Below are 24,249 nucleotides of genomic sequence, written 5' to 3' on the forward strand. Positions count from 1 at the left end.
ATCATGCCATGACTTCCCCTTAGGGAAGCCTGGTAAAATTATGTTCCATTACATTTGTAAAATACTACCCATTAAAAGCAGGAATAAAACTTTTATGTTCATGTGAAACAAAGCAGAAAAGATTCTCCACCCTTTAACTTATATCAATTTTGATATGAAAGAAGCATTTTCCAGGCAAGCAGGGATTCTGATTTTGAGTTCACTATGATGTGCTTTCAGCTTTGATTGTTTGACTGCTAAGCCCATTTCCAAAATTCTCTTTTTTTCTTAATATTATAAAACAACAGAGAACAAAAACAGTTCATCTGCCTTGAAGAGGACAGACAGTAGTTTCGGAAAAATCTTTCTATGTGAACTTTCCTTATTTATAATGGTCCATGTCATGAAAGAGAAAAATGGTACTATTAAGTGTCCTTTACTCTTTCTGCCGGTGAATTCATTGTTTTAATTCCTTGATGCTCTGGCAAACTTTCAAGTATGCCATGGGAGAATTTTAAAAATGAAGCATTCATTTAGAAGTCGCACAGTGGTGATATATACACACAGCTTCAATTTAAACCATTATTGCATACCATCCTTTTCCTTTTATAATAATCCATTAAATGCTTTCAAGTATGGAGAAGAAATAGCAACCTGTAGATCTGAATGGAGCCCAGATGACCTATAAAATACATCCTGCCTCACTGCCTGACTTGTTCCAGCTCTCATCTCTAATGGTTGCTATTGTTATTCTACCATCCAGACAACCACACACATCAATTATACATTCTTCGGGGTCACAAACACATTTTCTTAGGCAACCTTTTTGTCTTAATGCATGACGCTTTCTCTTCAACCTGTGAACAAAGTTGAAGGTCTCAATATTAAAAAAATCTTACTTTTTCTTAAACCGTGTTGATAACTGGAAAATAGCTGCATGAAAATCAGGAGATATAGCTTTTGAAATATTTAGAAGTATATGTTTAGACCATATATTGTCTCCTATTACACCAAATGCTTTAGGCAGCTCTCTGTGTTGTAGGTGAACATTTTTTCTTTTGTTATACCAGTGCCTGGCAGCATAGCTATAATTAAGTGTCCTTTGCCTTTTTTATTTTATGACACTAACAATTCGATCATCTTAATTGGACTTTCCTTGGCATACAAGTAGCTGGCTCAAAAGCGAAACTTTTCCCCTTGAAACAAACTCAAGATCTAGATTATGGACAATTTCTCACTTTTTTAGAATCTTGCACTTCTTTTATCTTTTTTAAATGATCCTAATTTCAAAAGCTTCAGTTAATCCAATGTGATGCAAGTGTAAGACAGCTCTCAATTTTATATTTTTATTTGCAGATAATAGTCTTGAACAAAATGCTTATTGCTACATTTCCAAAGCAGTAAAGGCATTTAACTTTTCAAGTTGATCAAGTAAGATAAATAGTTTGGAAAGCAAAACATGTCACTTCCAAAGAATTCTTACGCATCACATGCATCCTCAAAATGTTTCTGTAATTGAAAAGATACAGTCGTTGTTTTAAAACACAATCAAATGTAAAAAAAAAAAAATGTTTCCAGAGGCCAGAAATCCCAGCTTTTGTATTCCTTAAGATCAGTAAGATAGCACAGAGAATAAGCAAAGGACAGCTTCATGCTATATTCAAAGCATGAGGGAAATGGGCTATTTGGTAAACATTCATGAATGTGGTTCTTGAAGCCCTCTCAGGAGGGCATGATGCCCAGGGACCAGTTTTACCCATCTCTAGGAGACTGTGTCAGTTCAGCAGACAGTGCTATCAGCAGGGTCTCAAGTCTGCTCATGGCGATTGGAGGATCACACTCAACCCTGCATCACTCACTCGCAAACTCATGCCACAAGGACCATGTTACTTTCCAGTCTCCCAAACTCTGTACCCAGTCTGTGCTTTTACTTACCACATTTTCAATAGCTTTGATTTTATCCATGTGAGGACAGAGATAGCCTGAGAGCAAAGCTGGAGTGAAGGCCATAGCTCTGCATTCCTGCATTTCACCTGCTCACCAGTTTCATGCCTTTAAAGCAGTTGATGGGACCCATTTAGCAGAATCCTATTCAGATCTACAAAAACCAAGGGATAAATATTATTTTAACTGGGGTTTCTGGTTGGCTGGTCGGTTTGTTTGTTTGTGGAGGCAAGGGGGTGTGTTAGGTTTAACTTTATTATAACGGAGCCTATATAAATGCAAATACTGTTTCTGTAGATATAATTTTATAAAGAAAAACTCCCCACAATCTTTAGCAGTGAAATTCAAGTGGCAACTGTGACAAGCAAAGAAAAATGAATGCAGTTAACTTCAGCCATCCCTGCTCATCTGAAAGCTTGTGTCAGTTCCTAAATAAGCTTTTCATTTTTCTATTCAGTCTGCTGATCTTTGTTGATTTACAGCATGAATGAGCATGGCACATTGCAACTTGTATAGTATACTTTTCCTAAATAATAAAGCATTTATTGCAGAACCATCAAGCCTGCTACTAGCTTTGAATTATTATAGCAATGAAGTGCCATGTTAACAACTCATTTACATTGTTGCAGAAGACTCTGCATTAACACCATATGTAATTTAATCTCAATCAAGAGAAGAGATACCCCAAAACATATCTAGAATTGATGATAAGTTACAACTCAATGACATTTTTCTAACCAACCTTTTCCCCAAATAGGGCTCCATCTAGTCCATTTCACCCCTCACAATGTGCAGTGTGCAAACTGCAGCTTAATGAATCACTCCCACATGGCTCTCTCTGCTTCAGCAGACCCCAGGCCCTTTCTCCGCTGGAAGAAAGAGGAGGAAGAAGTACATTTAGTGGAGAGCTGCAAAGAGCTTATTGCTTTGGATAGTGCTACTCATCCCTGCTGCAGGTTCCCAGATAAGGGGAATATCTTAGGAAGAAGCTCCTGCTGCTATGCTAACATGTGCTGTGTGACTACAATAAAATAATATTTAAAAAAAATTGGGGAAAAATATCTCCTGGGCTATCTAATATTCTCCAGTTGTTAAATAGAAAAGATCTTTCCTGTTCCTAAAATAGGCTGGATGCTACCACAAAGCCTGTTTTAGGCAGCCATAAATAAAAACAGACCAGACAAAAGTTTCTTTCCTGTAAAGTAAGATTAAATGCACAGATTTCAACATGATACATAATGTTTGAGGAGCAATCCAAAGTACCAGTTATTTAATGGTGAGGATAGCCTTGTTTTCTTGAATAGGGAAGCCTGACTAGAACAAGGTGACTTCATTTTTATCCAATAAAACAGACTCATATGGAAGTAGAAAGCATAATCTGCAAATGTACCATAAGACAATGGCCAATCACATCCCTATCCACTTCTGCCTATGGAGTTTGGTGGCAAAGCAAGACCAATAAGACCAAGAAGATAATGTTTCAACAGCATTGTTTCAAGATCTTGAGATTTAGTTCAGTTATCTATGAGCAATACTGTATTTTTTGAACACCAGTTAATTTGTGTCCCGTAAGTCCACATTCTTCCTGCATAACCTTCCATTGTTATCTAATAAGTTGTAAGACGCAACATGTTGCTAACTTCTTTAACTCTCTCATGACCAAGATTTGCCTAAGAAATGCTTTGTACCACAACATCAAGCACCAGTCTTAGGCCATAATTATTCAAGAATAATTTGATTTCCTCAATCTTTTCTTTTCTTCTTTTTTTTTATTTCTTATAAGACATTTCAAGGTAGGTGAACCTATTGGCATGCTGAAGTGTTACTGTCATTTTCTATTTCCTTGAAATTGCTCATAACAGAGGGCAGAATTTTACTTCTTATCTATTAGTTTTATTGTTGGTGTTTTTTCTTCCCCTCTATAGTGTCCCAGGATCAGTTCTGATGTTATTCACTTGAAAAAGCCTCCTACTTGAGCTCCATTTCCACCTCCTTTCAGGCGCCAACTACAAGTGATCAGAGCAGTTAATCTTATCACCTTGAGCTAAACAAGCCAGCAAGCTCACCCCTACCACCAGTTGCCTCTTTCAGTCCAGCAAAGGCAGCCAGCCTGCTACATCCAACACTCACATAGGTGCTCTCCAAACCAGCAGCAGTGAGGGGTGACAGAGGCCATAAAAAGCAGTAGCCATACAGCAAGAACTGCTAAGTCTGCCCTGCATGTGAGATCATCTGTTGTTACTGTGAAAATCTTATGATTGAAAGACTAAAGCCATAAAAACTCCCTCTTACCAACCAATAACATTTAATACGTTAATCTAACTTCAATGTCCCTTCCACAAGAATATACTTATTCTGCTTTGTTTCACATGAATTACCTAGTTAAAAAATTATTTGAACTATGAGGCACAAATAAGCATTATTGTTTACTGGTTGACTAGATAAGGAGTTAAACGTCTAGAGGTGAAGTGGAGGACAATTAATATGCCTGCTCAATTATCATACAATGTCCACTTCTCAGGGAATTAGAGCTATTATGATCTACTCCTATGAATAAATGAGAATTTCAGCTCTCAGAGGGCAATGTAATAGTTTTGGAAATAATCTTTTCATGAGACTGTGGCTTTATGAGTTATATTTTAGAGTCAGTATAAACACTTGTATCACAAGACAAGAACTACAGACAGGCCTGTAATTTTAATTTTTGCTCTTGTATTATTTCTGTTTATTTCTCCCGTGTTCTTATTCTAGAAGCCAAAACCAAAGTTACTTTGGTTTTCTAGGTCTTCTTCCTTCGTAAAATGTTACCAGAAATATAATATCAAAATAAAGATATAAATAATGATTTGAATTATACAAATTCTGCATAAATTGTTTCCCAGTGCGAACAAACACCCACTGAAAGATGTCTTGATGACATTCAACAGTATTGTAACACTTGAAAGATACTCAAACACAGCTCCAAAGATGAGGGGGAAAAAATAAGAGTATTTCTATTCAAATTTCACACAATCTAGTAAAAGATTTGTTTGCATTAAATTTTATATAAAAATATTCTGTCTTGGTCATTTTTACCCAAATATTTTGCGACTTCATCAATGGAATAACTGATTTTCTCTGCAGCTGCCAAGTTCCAGAATTTCATGGTCATTTTCCCAGCAGACAGAATGAACCTAAATATATGATAGTTTTAAGACAGCCTGACCACAAAAGAAAGCTTTAGGAGACCCAAATAGTGGACCATATGTGATATCAAATGGGCAAGTCATTAACATCAGCTGTGAACATATTGTACCAACTGGGAATGAAAATAAAACATTCAACTACCAACTGTTATAATCTGTAAATAGTCAAACCAATTCCTCTGGGTTCCAAAAATACATGAATAGGGTGACTCATTGAGGTCCCATTGTCCTGTTCTTAGGTAATGCAGTATACTTGCTCCTAGAGAAAAATAACGCAGTCAGAGCTGATATCAGAGACACTCCCTGTATGTTAAGGACTCCTGAGTTTTTGAAACTATAACTGAAGATTACACACTAAGGCTTATGAAATAAAGCATTCTTCTTAAGCAGCTTTTCTATTCACAATGCACTGTACCAATTTAAAAAAATCCCATTGTAAATTATGTTAAAAACTGGTAGTATACTAGAAAATTTATAGAGGGCACTAAACTGGTGAGAATTCATTGTACAGCTGGCAAGTGCACTCCTACCTACTAGTTGCTTCACATTTAATAATGCATGTTATGAACAGATGGATAGAATGTCAATAAGGCTCTCCGTATCATCAGTGGTAATGAAATACTGGACTTTGAATGCTTAATAGCACAGAAAACAAAAAGCCTGGAGGAAATTTGTCAATGTCATGTGTGCAATACTTTAGCAGTGCTTTAACACTGTTAGTGTGAGGCCATATGTTTCTTCTAACAGCATCTACTGTAGCTGGGTGCCAAAAAAAGTTTGACACTTTTTTTTAAACTCTTACCACATGTTAAGAGCAAATACCCTGTGAATCAGTCAAGCAGAGTAGTCAGCAGACGTGCAACTTCATTACTCTTTTTATTCCACTTCTCAATGAAAAGAAGTTAAGGGAACCTTGCTAGTAAACACTGTTCTTTATACCCGTTTTAGAAGTACAGTTGAAAGTAATCTCCTAAAAATTAAATACAGAAATAAAGGCACTGAATTCTCTGTATTAAGCAGCAAATCTCATTGTCAAAAGTCATGGAAGATGTAAAACTGGAAAATATTACAAGCATAAGTTAATTAGAAAGATACACAGGAGGATCCAGAAATCAGGCACTCAAGAAGGAATAAACTAAAAGTTATCTTAGGTAAATATCAGCTAAAACATCTAGAGAAAGCATTCTGGAATAGTCAAAAGGAAGAGGAGAGCAGGCAGCTGCCAATCTGAATGAGAGAAAGATGCAGATGTAACAATAAGCACACTAGGCACAGGCTTTTACTGTGACATAGGTGGAGAAGCAGGTGCCCAGGGGCACAGCAGCACCTACCAAGGCTTTGGTGACACCTGCGGTGGTGTTCCCACGCTGTGCACTTCCCAGGGAACTCCACGCTCAGAGCTTTGTAAGTTGTGGTCTGCTGCTGCAGCTAGTCCTCTGCAAGACGTGGAGATACATCTCAGCTTCAGAAATACGACTGGAATGTTAAGTGTATGGTGTCATCAGAAATCAATGAGAGTTTAACTATTGATTTTGGGGAAAGAACAATTGGACCAGTGCCGGGTGTTCAAGGGCTAAAAAATCCTGGGGAAAGGTTCAAGTTCCTCAAGCTGCAACAACAGTTCTTCCTGCCCTGTGACACCCACAAGCATCCGTGCTCCCCTCCATGCCCACCTTCCCCTTTCTGCCCTCAGTCCAGCGCCTCCCAGCTGGAAAGTGTCCAGGCACACTGTGCCACCAGCCCAACCTCCAGACAAGCCCAGCTACTTCCCAGGCTGCACACAACTGCCATGGTTGCTGGTGCCTTTGAGACCTTTGCTACCACCAGACTCAGCTGTGAAAGTGACCACTGTGATCGAAAATTATTAGAGAAGGAAGACAGGCAGTATTTCCTTGAAAAAGGAAGTTAGAAATCATAGCATCAGCAAGAGCTGCTCTCCCAAATGCATGGAATGCATTTCAGTTCCTTCCCATTTTCTTTAATGCGGGACTTACAGTCACCACTAATAACAATAACCTAAGTTGCATTAAAAAGAAAGAAAATTTTTCCAGCTGCCAACCTTAGAAGGTCAGGTGCTGGAATGGGCTGCCCAGGGAGGTGGTTGAGTCACCGTCCCTGGAGGTGTTCAAGAAACGTTTAGATATAGTGTTGAGAGACGTGGTTTAGTGGGGTTATTGGTGGTAGGTTGGACTGGATGATCTTGTAGGTCTTTTCCAACCTAGCTAATTCTGTGATTCTATGATTCTAAGATCCATAGACCACCAGTACACATCAGCACAGAACAGATGACTTTCCCTTTCGCAGCAGGGGGGATGCAGAGAAGCCATCCTAGACTACAGTAGAGCATGGCCCTCTTCCTCTTGTTTCTGTTTTCCCTGGAAATATCTTGAGCCCTGACCACAAATGTTACAGGAATAAAACAAATTTTTGGAAATTCCAGAAGTACAAACACTAATAGGGATGAGAGCTTTCTGTGCAGCAGGGCACCAAGATGTGAGAAATAAGGAACTGAATAGCAGCAGGGGATCCTCATTCACCATGGCCAGAATAGCTGTGCATCGAGAAGCAAAAGTAAACCAAAGGAACAATTCTCAAAGAACTGATAAAAATATTCTATCTATTAGATTTCTCTTAGCTAGAATCTCACACGTATGTTGGACTCTGAGAAAAAAGAAAATGCTGTGGTAAGCATTTACTGATAGTAAATGTCATTCTCAGCCTAGAAGGTCTTAGGTAGGTTTTTCAAAACCAAAAGGATATTGATAGCTGAAGAAAGTTTCAAGAACAACTTCTTAAGGGAAAAATATAATAATCTATAAATATTTGAAGTGTGTAAAGCCATCAAGGGAAAGGGATATAACTAGAAATAATGGAAAGAAAAAGCTTAATCTCAATAGAGTATCAGGAAAATCTTCCTGACAGTGAGATGTATTGCCTTGTGAAATAGTCTCCCAAGGAGAAATATGGAAGCTTTCACTCGAGATTTTAAAAACTAAAGTTGACATAAGACTAAAAAACGGTCTCTATGAAATAATCCTATGTTGGCAGAAAAACTGACTGAGTGATCCATCCTGTCTTTTCTCTTTCAAAGTTGCTGCAGCCTTTGATGCTTTGCTAACCCGTTGTAAACAGTCAGAGATTATCAGAAAGGAGCTCCTTCAATTAATATGATGGATAACAAGATTACAAGGGTGATCGTTGTGAAAGCCTATTACAAAGTATTTCTTTAAATGCTGAAAAGCAGATGCTTTTTTCAGACAACAGGATTTTTTCCCAATACTTGGCAAATATGAACTCAATCCTGTTTTCAATTACATACTTAATTTTAAGTATGCTTTTTTCCCCCCATTAATCCAAAGACAGTCCAAACCTATGGTCTGAAACAAACTTGTAAGAAGAGGGTTTTCCAAGAGTCCTTGTAAGATTTGCCCATCCTCAACGCAACATTGGTAGGTGCTTTGTGTAATCAGACTTAAACAAGCAAATAATGTTTTTCACACATTTATTAGCACCTTTCAAACCTGTCACTGACAAGTTAGTTCAGAGCTGGTCAAAACCACACACCTTTCTGCAGTGATTCCTATTTAATCTAACTGACCTGACATTGTGAACAGTGTTAATGAATATTACAGTCTGTTATATTGACTTGTACATCTTTAAAAAAGATGCTGAAAGTACTTTGGGAAATAATCTGTGAATTACGTTCTATACCTTCATCCTGAAATCGCCCTATCACACATTTCAGTTACTACCAGCATTAATATTTAGCACACAGTGCTAAATAACATTTTCATTCACTGCATTTCATTCATTCAGTGCTGGGGGAGGGCACAGACCTTGTGCCCTGTAGACATGCTGCAGCAGCGCCTGGCTGTGACCACACTGGCACGTGCGCAGACATGGTTCCTGAGTGGGCATAACTGGCAGCTGCCACAAAAACCAGCAGTGAGCAGAAAGCCAGGGTTTTGCTTCCCCTATGAAAATACCTAAGGAATTGAGCAAGAACAAATCAAAAGGGATGAACAGACTTTACTCTGAGCACCTGGAGACTGTAATAGAAAATGCTAGCCCATCTAGAGCTTTAAGGAATTCTATTAGTTGTGCAGCACAAATACAACTTCTCATTAAATACTTCTGTGCCAGTAAGTTGTAAGTGATTTACTGAGAGCTGTTTTGGAAGGAGCTCTCTATTTATGTGCCTTAAATATCAATGAGCTATTTGTGTATTTTTTAAGAAATTGAGCCTGCACATGCATGAACCATACAGAATATTTCTGTAAAAATGAAATTAAGAAGTCTTTTGCTGTCCAGCAGTACCATTTGCAAAGATTAAGTGACCCTAGAGCACAGGTGTCCCTCGGTGCCTAAATCACACTTTTTATCCCAGAATGTAATCTCCCCAGTTTGGGAGAAACACAAAATCCTTAAGTGCCCCAGAGATGCCACTCCACGCCAGCAATCCCAGGGCTGCCAGCACACAGCACAGCTGGAGGAGGACAAGCATCGCTCAGGGGCTGCTCCTTCCCATTTCATCAGCAGCCAGCACCCCATTGCTCACAGGGACCCTCTTCTTCCCAATCCCACAAACTTTATCATTCCCGCTCATTACAAGACTTTTGATAGGGTTGTTTTATTGTTATTACTTTTGCCTGCATTTTACAGCTAGCACATCATCCCCTGCTGCACTAAATCAACACTTCTGAAAGCAGCAGCCTTCGAGTGACTGGCTGGAGCCGCCGCTTGCAGAAGTGTCAATTTGGTACAGCAGGGGATGGGGTCACAGATGCAGAAGGAAAGAAGAGGCCCTATTTTATGCTTTAAAATGGTAAAAATGTCATAGGGGAGGGAAATCTATATAAAGTATAAAAAAGGTGTAGAACAAAGAAAAAGAAGAGGAAGAAGAGAAAAGGGGGTTAGCATGAAGAAGTAAAAGGAAAAAATGACACTGCACAATGGAACAAAATCAATGGGGAATAAGATGGAGGATTTTTCTAAGTGGGTATTTTCAAGGTAAAAACAGGTCACGTGCACATCACAGAAACACAGACCTGCTGGTAGTCCCCCTCTGCTATGTGGAGAAAGTTCAGTTCACTAAACATAAATTATTCTCTTAACCAACTATACTCATTATAGGTTGTGATGTGCTTCTAAGCACAAATACTGGGGATAAAAACACATATTTTAATAGAGAGATTGATTCTATGAAGAAATTTCATAATGGAAGACCAAGAATCCTACATTTGGTAACATGAATCAGCAAAAATGAATAGAAAAATCCTTCTGGAGTCAATTGGGACGCCCCCAAGCTGAACTGTCTTTAGATGCCCCATTGGAAAAGTAGATACCAATTACTATGACAGCCAAAAGGAAAACAAACCAATAACATAGATCCAAAAGAATAAATTACAGAAAAAAAACAGCCTTTCATTTTCCACATTGTGTAAATATGCCAATTCATCTAATACAAATTTCAAATACTATTAGCATTAATGTTTGACTTTAAATGATGTCCTTTGTTTCTTCCAGTCTTTGTCTGGGAGCTGCTGCTTTCCTTGCTCTCTATGAACTTTCCAAAGCGTACTTGCAATAAGGGACTACAAATGAATAGATAGTTATAATTCTAAGAGATGTTCAAACAGTCAGAGTACTGTTCAAAAATCCAAATAAATGCACCATTTATTTATCTATTTCTACAACAAGTGAAATCACCTCTCCTGACCTGCAGCTACACTTTGGTGGCAGCAGCACTTGGAGCCCATGATGCCTCCAAAGTTTTGACTCTCTGGGTCACCTTGTATGTACCAAAGCAATCTCACTTTTTGTCTCCCCAGCTTTTCCTTATCACTGTCACCAATTCAGACAGCAGGTCAAAGAAAAAATATAAATCAATAATCAAATGGGTAGAACTAAAAATCAGAAAGAATAATATTCAGACTAGATATTCCCTAATAGGAAAATTCAGCATTGCATCACTTGAAGTGACAACACAAGCCAGCTTCACATATTTTACAGAAACTTTTCAACAATTTCTCTTTGAAGTGTTTATAGAGGACTCCATATTTAACCCCCTGTAAACCAAGTCCCAAGTCTGGTGGTCCTTGCATGAGGCACAGATTCTACGCACTATGACCACCACACCTCTTTGCACATCGTCTCAGGACAACACAGCTCAGTTGTCCTGCTGCCCACTAGCTCGTCCCTCAGGGTGGCTGCCCAACCACAACTACCTCTCTCCATCTACCAAGATCCTCCTCTACACACCACCAGAAAACAGCAGATTTTTTTGCCCAGCCCAAGCCCAGGAAGGCCCAGTCGTGGGTGAAGGAACATATTTTCAGGACAGATGTTAAATGTGGTTTCAAAATTAAGACATTTTATCATAAGAATTCAATACACTCTTTACGTCCACTTCATTTTCCGAAGTCAATCATACTTACCCTTCAGTTCCAATCGCTATTTTGTTACCTACCAAGCAGACTTCACTTTCTTGATGCTCCTATTCAACTCCATGCTTCACGTTCGTATAGTCCTGAGAGGACACAAAACATTATTTTCTTCCTACATTGTTAAACTTAAACATAACATGAAAAAATTTACACACACTAAAAATAAAAAAAAATCAACCTCCAACTATACCAGTATTTAAGTCAATACTCAACAGCATGTAGTAGCTTAGGTATGTGGCCTTGTCTGTCTCTAGTTGCTTACACTGCAATACAAATAGCAAGGTAATTTTTACATAAAGAACTTCTTGACAGAGACACTGGGTGCCAAAGAAGCCATATGTAAGTTCTAGCAAGATTAATACTATGTTGTCTCAGTATATTATATCAACATATTGATGTACCAGTCTGATTGGATAGCTTTGTTTAGGCTTCTTCTAACCATATACAAAAAGATCCCCTAGATCAAACACAGATTTCAAGTTTGTTACAGGGTCAGCCTACGTCAAACGTATGGTATGCATAAACAGGAGCAAAAGATGGCCCCCACTATTTAACTGAAATATATCTTCTCTAATCCTAGTTCTTGCAGCAATCCTCAAGTAATTACAAATTTCTATGAAACATTTTAAAAGCATCAGACTGACGTAAAGCAAATTAATTATTGAATTGATCTGTGTCCTTATCATTCACTTTCCTCAGATGGTCAGTATTCATTTAACTCTGGGTACATCAAATTACAAGAATGTCTCAGACCATCTTCAAAAAGCGTTTGCGTAGCGTGAACATCATGACTTCCAAATAAGAGGACCTACTCCCACACAAATTCCTGTCTTTTGCAAGATCTACAATGTCTCAACAAAAAGTCCTGCAGCAAGAACAGACACTCACAGACATTAAATGTGTTTTCAACATTTAGTAAAAAGTCTTTTCCTTTGATCTTTACATAAATCACCTATTCAGTGTAAACACACATACTGTAAAGCTCCACTTCTTTAAAATGTGTCTTATTTTCTACTGTCACCAATTCTTGCTTCAATTTACAAGTTTTACATTTTTCTTCCTTTAAACCAGTTGTGATTTACTACTGTCTGTCTAGCAGCAAGAGTCAGCTCAGCTATTCCCAGTCTCTTGGGACTTGCTGTGGAGCTGCTTTTGCTCTGTGTGTCTGTAGATGAGCAGCTGATAGATAAGAGACTTTCCATAAAACTGAGGAACAAGCTGCTGTTAAACAATGACTCAACCACGTCAGTAATGCTTGCTTTGAATGGGATGAAATAACTGCCACAGTGCTCAGCTCTATCCAAAGGTTGGTGGCTGCGTTTTATTTGGTCCCTTACTTACATCGGTTACAAACATCAGTTTCAACTACTGTGACAAGTGACAGATGCAAGTTATGGTATTCATGACATATTATGGCACCATGCTGGTGGGCACAATATAAATATTCCAAACAGAGCAGAAAAACATTTGGCTTTATGTAACAGTAGCGCATCTTGTTAGCAGAGAAGGTAATGAATCAAGGTAAGGGAATACAGCTCAGCTAACCAGACCCCCACACAACTGGCTGCAACAGCTACTATTGCTGAGCTTCTGGACCCCTTTCTACAGGTCGCTGTTCAGCCAGGCTTATGCTTCAGAGGGAAAGCCAGTCACCAAAGATTTCCTCAACAACAAAAATTTCCTCCATTAAAAATCTAAATCACGATCTCCAAAAAGATTTATAGCCTGAATGATTGTACCACTTGTTAAACTCCAGAAATCTGAAGAATTTGATTTCTTAAAAAATAGGAATTTACAGTTTCAAGCATTCAAATTAGCAAATACAAGTATTAGAAAAAAGCCATCTTTTGCATGTTTATATGACTATCCATTCCACAGTATCCAAAGATTACAAAAATACAGCTCAGCATGGAGTCACTGCAGCAGGACTACCCTAGTATGTTTCCCACTCTTGGGAGTGTAACTTCTGATGACTGACATGGGGAACCAAGAGTGGGTAATTTGGGGTGACAAAAAGAGGTTGGAGGATGTCCTCAGCCTGCACCCACAGCAGGCCACAGCACTCTTACCACCACATAAACAATTCTGGGTTATTTCTATAATGCTTTCCAACACAAAGACAGAAAAAGACATTAATATCAATTAATTGTCAGCAAAATGACAATTTTGAAAGTAGAGGAAATACTTATTTTCTAACAAGAGTGTTGTTATGGAAACAGCTGCGAGCTGCCATTTGTCACAAAGCACTGTGCACGTGCAGCCCCAGCATGGGCTTGGGGCAGCCCCGCACTCAGCGAGCATTGTGCCTGGCAGCAGCTCTGGTCAGTGGGGAGAGGAGCAGGGAGGGCAGCGCCAATGCCCCAAGAGCTGCTGCAAGTCACCTTGGTATGCAGCCGGGTATCTTGTTAATTTGCCCAAAACAGCAGATCATGCTGTACAAAGAAATGGGAAAAAAAATCTGCCATGTGTACTGTGGGCAGAAGCCCCCAAAACTAGACAATTCAGTATTCCTCCTTGCAGCTGTGTTTTCTTTTCAAGGCAATAGGCAGCCGACCAGCAGACGTTTGGTTACATGGGCGCATGATGCCACCTGAAGGCAGCGTCCATCTGCCACTGCCTTCCCTGAGGGCCCCATCCCACATCCTCATACTGCACAGCCCCACAGCCTACACTCGCTGCAGGGCTGAACAGCAACAAAGATGACCACTGAAAGTCATTATCCAAGATTCAGTAGCAAGAGCTTATTTGTCCTTACAACTTTCTCATTTTGCTCATAACAAGTCATTCCTTTATCTTTTTTTGCATGATAAAAATTTGTTTTCCCTAGGTAATTACAATTCATTTTGTTTTCAGGTTTATATCCTTACTGTATTCTCATGTCACAGTAAATACACAGTCCATACATACGTGAGCATGTTCAGCTAGTATTCAGATGGAGGAGCAAGAGAATTCCGTTCTAAAAAAAAATCAATATTTCATTCCAATTATAAAAGAAACCAAATCTTTGAATGTTGGAATACAATGTAGCTACCCTGGAGAACAGATATTTGGTTTTCCTACCAGCACTACCCCTTCATAATTGAACAGCTGCAGAAAAGAGAGAGGAAACAAACACACCTAGAAATCAGTTTTCAAACCTCTTTCATAGGAAATTTTCTACTCTACTGTGTTTTTGGTCACAACATGTGAAAACCAAGTTCCTTCCTTACTTCTGTGCTCTTCTACAAAGCAAATTAGAATGGTTCAAAGCCATTTAATTTATTATACTGTATGAATTCGCACTCACTGAAGCAAATTAAGCACAGAGTCCATATATCTGAAGCGCTGAAGTCTGTCCTTAACTATTAGGAGTATTAGAGCCTATGGATTATTGTTTATTAAGCAGATACTGTTCTTTCTGAAAAAAAAAAAAAAACTACTATGTTCTGATTAAAGAACAGCACTGCTGTCTGTGAATTTTTAAGTGCCTGAGTCATTCCTGATATCCTAAGCAAGGTATCAGTCAAAAGGACAAGGCAAAATTTTAAATATATCTATTTTAAAAGTAGAAGTTCTCTTTGTATATTTTCAGGGAGAAGAAGGAAATACATCATAAAATATGAATTTAATTTTTATACGAATATGTGCATCTATATATATATATGTATAGTCTTCTACATTGAAATCATAAATGTTTAAATGCATCGTCTGCTTTTGCTCATTTCACATTTTCAGGGAAGGAAGGAAAAGAAGGTTCTTTACCGCAGTACAAAGAAAGATGTTCTAATAGCAAAAGATCCAATTAAAATAATAGGGCCATTTATTTCTGTAGGATTTCACACATACAAGAGAAATGCTAACCCTTGGGAGAATGTTCTCAGTTCATTTAACAATATATGTTTCCTCCGATATGAAAACTTTAGCTTTTGCATTATAACATCATTGCTAACAAGGCGCACGTATATATCTCGTAAGTAGATGGAAACGTGGATGTGGGAAGAATGATAATGGTTCTTTATCCATAATGCACTCATCTCGGGATATACGTGCATCTGTTTTGTACTCACACTGAGTAGATCTTTCCTCTCCCTACGTTTACTAAACGCACTCAAGAAAAAGCCTGCACTCTGAAAGACAATAAAAAGATTAGTAAAGAACTGAGAGAGATCAGTAAGGAAAAGAGCTGTGAAATGAAACAAAAAAAAAAAGGGGGGGAATTTATATTCCACATCCACGACTGCCGGAATGTTTAAAGGGCAGCTGACACAGAGCTGAGCTCCAGAGCGCCCAGCTTGCATAATGCCACAGCACAAAGCACAGTGGGTGGGTTCAATGCCACCACCACCCTTTGTGCTGCTTAAACGCTGCTGAGGACAAGCAGTCCCGTCACTATGGCCATCACCAGCCCAAGGGCAGCATACCTGCACTCTGCAGCTCAGGGGATGCTGTCTTTGTGCCGGCATCAGGGCCAGGGTGGATGTACAAAGTAGAAAGGCTGAAATTATGGGGTCCTTCAAATTCTATTTCACATTTTTGGGGACCCAAAAGGAAGCTAATCAAAGATGGACAATTTGGGGGTGTGGTTCTTTCTATTGTTCAGATAAAGACTGGGATCAGATGCCAGTGAACAATTTACCAACTCTGGGGTTTTGAAAGTTACAGTTAACTCATTACAAATCTCACTGCTTATTCTTCTCTGTTACACAAAGTTGCAGTTCGGCCAGTCAAGCCATTAATGAGCAAAGATTATTTTCTGTAGATCAGTTTCCACTGATTGTCAGCACACAAATATTTCTACCTAACCACGAGAACAAATGCAACGCTAAGATTTGAAAGACTGAATCCCTAACTGAATTTAGGCAATAAACTCAAATTACAGATACAGTCCTACAGTCAAAATGCCAAAGTGACGTCCATCTCATTTGGGATGGAAACATGAATGATGTGATTAGGCATCTCACAGAGTGCACGTACGAGACAGTCCTCTAGGAAAAGGTTGGTCTCTGAGTACTTTTCTCTTCATACGCTTCTTGTAAGCCCAGAACAACACACTTGCACGTCATGTATATTTGATCAGTTCTATCAGTTCTAAATTCAAAACATAACTGTGTTTAGACATATTTGAAAATTTTACTGCATTTAGTTATGAGATATGAACTTTTACTGAGAGAATCTGGGGCGCATAACATTGCCTGATCATTCCAAACAAGTTGATTCTGAAATGGGCTTGAATCAATAACACAAAAGAGGCAGTAAAACCAATTTTTACGGTAGTCACGGTTGCATAAAATAATATCCAGACAGGCAGATTGAAAGCTCTGTGCATCACAAATACAATTTGCAACCAACACTAAGCACAAAGAGGAAATAGATAGATAGGTGTAAGATATAGATAAAAACAAGTGATAGATACACTGGACAAAAGAAACTGATTGTGAAGAAAGAATGCAGAATAATTGCTATCTAATACAGTGTGAAAAAAAAAGTATGCCATGCAAGTAATTCAAGGTAAATAAAACGCTTTAAAACTTATGTAAAGGCTCTCTTCTCACTCTATCTGTAAGGCATAGACAGACAGGGAACGAATGTATAAATAAGTATGTCACAGTAATACTTTGCTTTTAATGAAAATGGACCTTTAAGGATCCAAAAAGCTGCATTTGTTTCTGACTTGCTCCATTTCCAGGCTATCAGCTGGAAACAGGTACAGCAAACGCACTTGTTTTCCACATCCTTCATGAAATCCCAGGACTACCAAGCATCCATGTGCGGCAGAAAACAGGGGCACCATTATGCAGAGCAGATATAGCAAGGCTGTGTGATTTACGCTGTTTCTCTTGAACCCATATGGGTTACCTCGGGCTCCACCTGCATGATCTGAGATGGACACATAGCAGCGCACCTACCTACATTTTCCATTTCAAGGACACTTGTTAGAAGCGGATGCTCCTGCTCCCACTGGGCACATTGTGCTGAAGTACTCTGCATGAAGTTCTGAGCACACAAATATCTGAGGATTTAGTCTGCAGATGAAGAAAAGCCACCAGGGAAAGGAGTCTAATGCAACCCTAATCCATCTTGTCTGGGCACAAGGAGTTCTTCCCAATGTCAAAGAACTATTACAGTCTGTAATAACCATCACATTGAAAAACATGTACTAATGAACTAGGTAATAAAATCAACATTTTTTCCTGTTTGTTCAGACAGGCAACGGTATTTGTAGGTCTTCAGCATCATCAGAGAACAAAGAGACACTCTTCTTACTCCTCCTCCTTCCACCTGTGAAATCCCACCTGCAAGTAGTTACTGTAAGGCAGGTCCTCACATTGGGAAACTTTGCAATACAGTTGTCATAAAGCCATGACAGCACGTAGAATGAATGGGGACTCTTCACACTCAACACTTCCCAGGTATCATTTGTGCATCATGTATTATCTGGGGGGAAAAAATATCCCCATATTTATTTCCTGTGTTGATGCTTTTATTTCTTTCAAATATTAGAAAGCATGGGAAGCAATTAAGAATGAGAGCAACACCGATGGTACAGAGCAAGCATGTGAGGTGCTACACAGCTAGTTAAAAAATGTGGCAGCACACTTAATGAGCCAAAGGGTACAGCCTTCGTGAAGGGCACCACAGAAGCAGAATCAAATGTTAATTGCATCCTCTTTTCCTTTTCTTAAAATAAATAAATAATCGATGATCCCATTTGTCAGGTACTCCCAAACTCATGTGCCTTCCATTTTGTCTGCTGTCCTTACTCAGAATGCCTGCCAATTAATATTTACCAAATGTCTCCCTGTTCTTCATCTAAATCAGTTCAGAAACTGCACCTGTTCCATGAGACCTATGTGAGCTTCTGACAGCTGGTGTTTGAGAAAAAACAAGTTAAGCTATGATTTTTTTTTAGGAACCTAACTACATTAGACTGGAGTCAAGAAAAGCAGAGCTAAGATTAGGTGTGCTCGTACAAGGCACCAGCAAAGCATGCGGGGGGATGCAGCTCCTTCAAAGCTCTGTCCCATACTATCAAATGGGGATGAAACGCAGCAAGGCATTCAGCAGTTATTTAGGAGATGCACACTGGGTAAATGGTATGGCTGCATCTGCCTCACTTTCCTAGAAAGTCTGTCAAAAATAAAAAAAAAATGAATTAAAATCTGTACAAGAGACAGTTTTTGAAAAATCAAGCTTCAGAAAGCTACAGTATTCAATGCCAAGGATCATTTTAAGCAGGAAAATGTAACAGGCCAGTGAAGAAAAGAGCTTCAAAGTCTTGCAAGAGCTACTGTGGATGGCAGCCAGAGGATGCGGCAGAAGCCAAGGCACAGACAGCAGAGCCACTTGCCAAAGTACAGATTCAGTCCAAACTTCTCTTAAAATAAAGTTGTTACCAGTGCTTCTATATGGGGAGGAAAGCAACCAGATTTGCCCTACGAGGCTGGACCAGACTTGAGCAAGGAGCCAGAGGGAACTGAGGTTGTAAAAATGTAGAATCGTACATTGATTAGGGATACCATGATTTTGCACACCCCTAATATTTAGAAAAAGAAAGGTCAAAATGATCAAATAGGGCACTTTTTAGAAAAAGTGCACTTGAATTGCCAATTCTGCCAGGGGCAGATTATCATCAGGGTGAAAACAAAGAGGGAAATACAGAGAAACAGTGTCTGTTGTGCTATTGGATACTGTTCACACGCAGTTTCTGATAGCAGACATAGGGTGCTGTCACTATCTGTTCTTTTCTGCCTAAAACCACACTTCCACTTCAGCATTTCCTGGGCACCTTCCCTGCAGCCTTGGCAAAGGGCATATCAGCACAGAGCATGTCTTTAAACAGACACTCCAAGTAGTCTGCGTAAGTCAGAATCATCAGAATCAAGAATCCTGCACTCTACAAACATTTGGAACACAGTGTTACTAGAGCAGATGATCACCATCGGGTTGGGTTGTCTCTGCACAGTCAGTCAGGTCCAACCCAAAGGTGGACGCAGCCAGCTGGTGGTCCCAGCCCCAAACACAGGCTATGATGTGGTCCTGAACAACGGAGGCTCCCACTCATTTCTGCATTACATCAGAGATACCCCCACACCAGAGCAACCTTTTCACAGGGTCCGGTGCACTTACGTACTACGGCTCACACAAACTAGCTCCTAATATACCTCTGGAGAGCTGACAGATAATTGAGAGAATTTATAACATTAAAGACATTTTAATGTGTTATTTTCAAGTACCATATTTAAATAGTATCATTTCTCTAAAGTAATACCTCCTACCCTCGAGTCATATTTGTTAATTCTGCATTTCAATGCATCCCTTTCTCACTAAGTGTTTTAATAGTTATGCCCACACATTTTTTAAAACCCTGTTGAAATTATGGTTTTGATTAATATTTATCATCAGTGAAGGTATGAGATTAATCACAGGTGCAGGCAGCTGACATGCAAGTCAAACTATGTTTATTCAACATGAATTTATTTGCACTGGCAAACTACTTTTGAATGTGAGAGACAAGTTAACTAAACTATGAACCAAAAGGAGCCATCCAGCACAGGCAGCCCTGTCTAACTATGCCCAATAGCCACAGGAAGAATTTTCATCATCTTTCTTGCTTTTCACTCTCAGAAATTAATCCTTTCTTAACTTTTCAATGATTTTCTCAAATGGACATGTCAGCTGAGAATGATTCTTTTCTGCTTTATTTTTCAGTATGTGGATTGTTAGAAAATTATCTTCAAATACCTGCAGTTCTCAGCCATTACCTCAGTGGTGAATAGTTCAGACATTTTGCTTTCTCTTCTCTGATTATATTAAGCACAGGCAGAAATGCTGCTGCCACCCACATGCACAGGAGGAATGCGAGTGATTTGTGACGAAATCGGTTTTGGTTTTTGCTACTTAGATTTTATTACCAGCATTAATGCAGCTCGTGATCCCATTTTTAATTTTATTTTCTTTTACGATCAGACTACTTTTTATTTTTAAAATGCTTCTTATTCCCCCATTGCTGAACACCTATGCATACAAACACTCTTATTAAATGCTTTACAAACTAAACAAAGTAGGAAAAGTATTTAATCTCAGCTTTCACTTACACTTGTCTTAGAAATCTATGAATATATTTGGTGCAGTCTTCAATAAAAGAATATTTAGACAACAATATAACTGAATATTGTTCAGATCCTTTACATCTCTACTCTCTCAAATACCTGTGACAAAGCCCTGTGTAGTTCCTGAGAATACTCCTCAGTACAACCCACCTGAGTGAGACTTTCTGGAAAGTACAGATGAAGTTCTGAAATCCCAGCTGCGATAAGGCAAAAGATCATATAATCATAACCCAAAGGATTCTTAGTAAGATTTTCTTTTTTTTAGTTCTTAAGAGGTTGACAAAGTAGTAGTTCTATCCATAAATAAGGTATTTTTATTACAATCTAACAAAATCAAGACTATAACAGTGATTAATTTTTTTTAATAATCTCAGTGCTTAAAGACTTCCAATCTTAATAGGGCAGTCGTGCATCTCCATTGTGTTCCAGCAGAACTATTAGTCTCTGTGCTGTGTTAGTCTAATTGCAGTCTAATGGTTTACACAACCATAATAGCACTAAATATTTTACTAAATGGAGTACAGTGGCTAAAAATTGATTTAAATTGTTCCAGGCTTTAGGACTGTATATTCAAAGTTGAAAAAACTTATCTTTTTCTCTGAATTCAGAGTGAAAAAGCTGTCAAAGTTTGATTCTTGTTTGTCTTATTAATAAATTGGGTAAAAGGTATTCCTAGAAGTACAGATTAAAAACTACACTTTAGGATTCAGTAAAATATGAAAAACACTGTTATGTTTGGATGCTCTGATGCAGCAGGCTCATACAACTCACTATGTCAGGTTATCGAAGAACGTTAATTTATTATTAATTCATTTTTTTAATTAATATATTAAAAATGTAAAGATTAATGTATTATTTTTCAGAACTTCTGATTATTTACTTTAATAGAACAAAATGGCAACAATAACAAAAAAAAATCCTTCTGGGTGTTGCATATCCTGATAAATACCTAAATAGTTCTAGAGCAGCAAGGCCAGGTGGGTAGCAGCAGCAGCCCACCTTTCCCAGGAAGCCACCGCCAGCCCAGCCTGCCTTTGTAATGGCCACAGCAGTGAGCTTACGTGCCACTGACCAGTTGTGCACCAAAGCGTGTAAGATCCTTTACATGTTCTGAATGTTATTTCTCACAAAAATAACTCAATGAACTAAGTCAGACTATATAATTGAGGAAGGACTACTAATCCAAGTAAGGTTTTGCTAAGTCTTGACATTACCATGCAATGGTAACCCTAACTGCACCTCATAACACATGCAGCCTTACTACCGTGGACACAAAGCCAAAGACTTCCGTAACGCCAGAAACAGCCCTGAACTTACCAACAGGATTGTTCAGACATCCTAATTCTGCCTCAGAGTTCCAGAAATTTAATTTAAACGCTTCTGAAGAAATTGTATACTTCCTCCTGTGTCTTGGTTTATTTGCTGTTACAATTCTATTTTTTTCTTTTTAGCTGAAACAATTTCTAGTGTTTTTCAGAGCTTTCTTGGAAAATAAATTACCAGTTTTTGGTTTGGGGGGTTTACTTTTTGCCCTTTTTCTTTTTTTCAATCTAAAAACCAGCTCCTTTTATTCAGAATTGTTTGCATTTGGAATAGAATGCCATTTTTCACTACAATCTTGTGTACTGATGGTATTTTCCTACAACACTGATCCATTTAAAATTGAAAAATACTGAAAAAGTATATTCCTTTACTACTTACAGAACATTTGGAACAGCTCATAATCTCTTGATCTAGGGACTGCCAAGATCTATGGTCACTTCTTGCCAGGAGAAGAAAATCTGTTCTTTTAGAACAGGATAAAACAAAGTTTGTCTTTTAATTCTCACAAGAACAGTTGGGAAAAAAATAAAATCAAAGGCAAAATACCTTACATAATGAATTAAGCAATTTGTATCCTATATAATTTTTGAGCATGTACAAAGGTGCCAATAAGAACGGTTCATTGCTCACGCAGCAAGAGAGAAGCCTCAACGGTGGTGCTTCCTCCCACTGACACTGAACAGGGCCAAACAGAAGCCGTGCCCAGGCACAGGAGCATCTCTCCAGCAGCAAACAATCCCACAGAGGACAATATCTCTGCTAGGATAAATAATAATAAAGAAATAAAATAGAAGAGTTTGATAAAGGAAAATGTTATTTAAACCAAATTGCTTCCATGAAATATCATTTTCATTCAAAAAATCATAAAGATTTAATTCGGTCTTTTGTTCCCATCAGGAAATACTTTTAAAAACCTGGAGATTTCTGAAAGGATTTACTTTTGCAATATACAGACCTAACCTATTACTCTTAGATAATTACCTTGCATAATATTCTAATTTTGTGGAGAAATTTAATTTTAATTTACAGTTTAATTGTCCTACTTTAGGAAAGCTCGTCACCTGTGTCACTTTGTGACTTATAATTGTAATCCTCATTTAATTATTTACTTCAAGGGAGCATTTTAATTATGGATATTACCACGTCTAAAGTAACTTATACTTGAGGTTAGTGAAAATTTACACAGTAGACTGCTCACCTATACTTCTGATAGCTGTAGCTCTCTTTGCACATGTCCTGCTGCAGAAACTACTCCTGAGACTGCAGAGCAACGGTATTTTGTTCCTCTCTGACAGCTACCTGGTTGTACATGTACTTCTGTCCCATTTTCAAGGCAGACTTTCAAATCCACATCCCAAGATAGCAGGTCAGGTGAGGTTTTCCCACCATAGAACAGAAATTAAAATACACACAGATATTTTAGGAGCACTCCCAACAGCCTCCATTCCTCCCACCTTTTCTCTTTACTTCCATGTTTGCAGGTAGTCAAAAGAGAGGCCTTGCAGGGCTTCTCAGCCCTTCCCAAAGCCCTGGCAGCGTTCACATGGCCAAGGTGCTCCTCCTTGTACCCACAGCCCAGCCCATCAGCTTGGCTGGAGAGGTCACAGCCAGGATGCCTGAGATCAACCATTAGTGGTAAGTGCAATGTACCCAATTGAAATATACATGACAAGATAACTTGTAAGCTCTAAGATTGACCCTACAAATAAGCTTTGGATTTAGGGTCAAGCATACAGCACTGGCTCCACGGGGAAGACAACAGAGCAAACAGCCTCTGTGGTGGTCAGTAACAGAGGTCCAGGGACCATGATAGAGCAGAGTAGAGGCTTTCCTCTGGTTTATTTCACCAAATTTGAGCAGCTAGCGATTTATGAGTTTTCTGAGCTGAGGGCTGCATGTCAGCTGTCAGTTTTAATAGCCATCAGTTAACCAATATTTCACAAATTTATCTCTTTGCAATCTCTTAGGGTGAGATCCACCTTTTAATCTATTGCATTAAACACGTATATATAGTTTTTGCTTTGTGTTTGCTTTAAATCTGCCAAACTTGTGAGTTTTTCTACTATCACAGGGTCATCTTTCCAGTAATTTTAAGTTCCAAAGCAGACATTTCATTATCATGTGAGCTGGACTCTGCAGCTTTCCTGCAGTGCACCGTGCAATATTTATTCTTTCCCCTTTTTAAAAGAATGGGCACAGCTGGCTTTAACCGACAGTTTTTGTCTGCTGCCTCATGGAGCATCCCAGGCTTGGCCACACTCCCTAACAAATGAGAGTGCTCAA

At 38.7% G+C, this 24,249-nt stretch overlaps 1 long non-coding RNA gene across 1 annotated transcript; it reads right to left on the minus strand.

The window, feature by feature from the left end:
* On the minus strand, positions 1,736-11,658 carry LOC110402778. The gene is made up of 4 exons (XR_002441296.1): positions 11,578-11,658; positions 6,440-6,544; positions 2,666-2,792; positions 1,736-2,077 (listed from the first exon to the last, which is right to left on the minus strand). It is a non-coding gene; the product is annotated as an uncharacterized LOC110402778 (long non-coding RNA).

The sequence above is a fragment of the Numida meleagris genome, chromosome 7 (genome assembly GCF_002078875.1).
Source record: "Numida meleagris isolate 19003 breed g44 Domestic line chromosome 7, NumMel1.0, whole genome shotgun sequence".
Taxonomy (NCBI): domain Eukaryota; kingdom Metazoa; phylum Chordata; class Aves; order Galliformes; family Numididae; genus Numida; species Numida meleagris.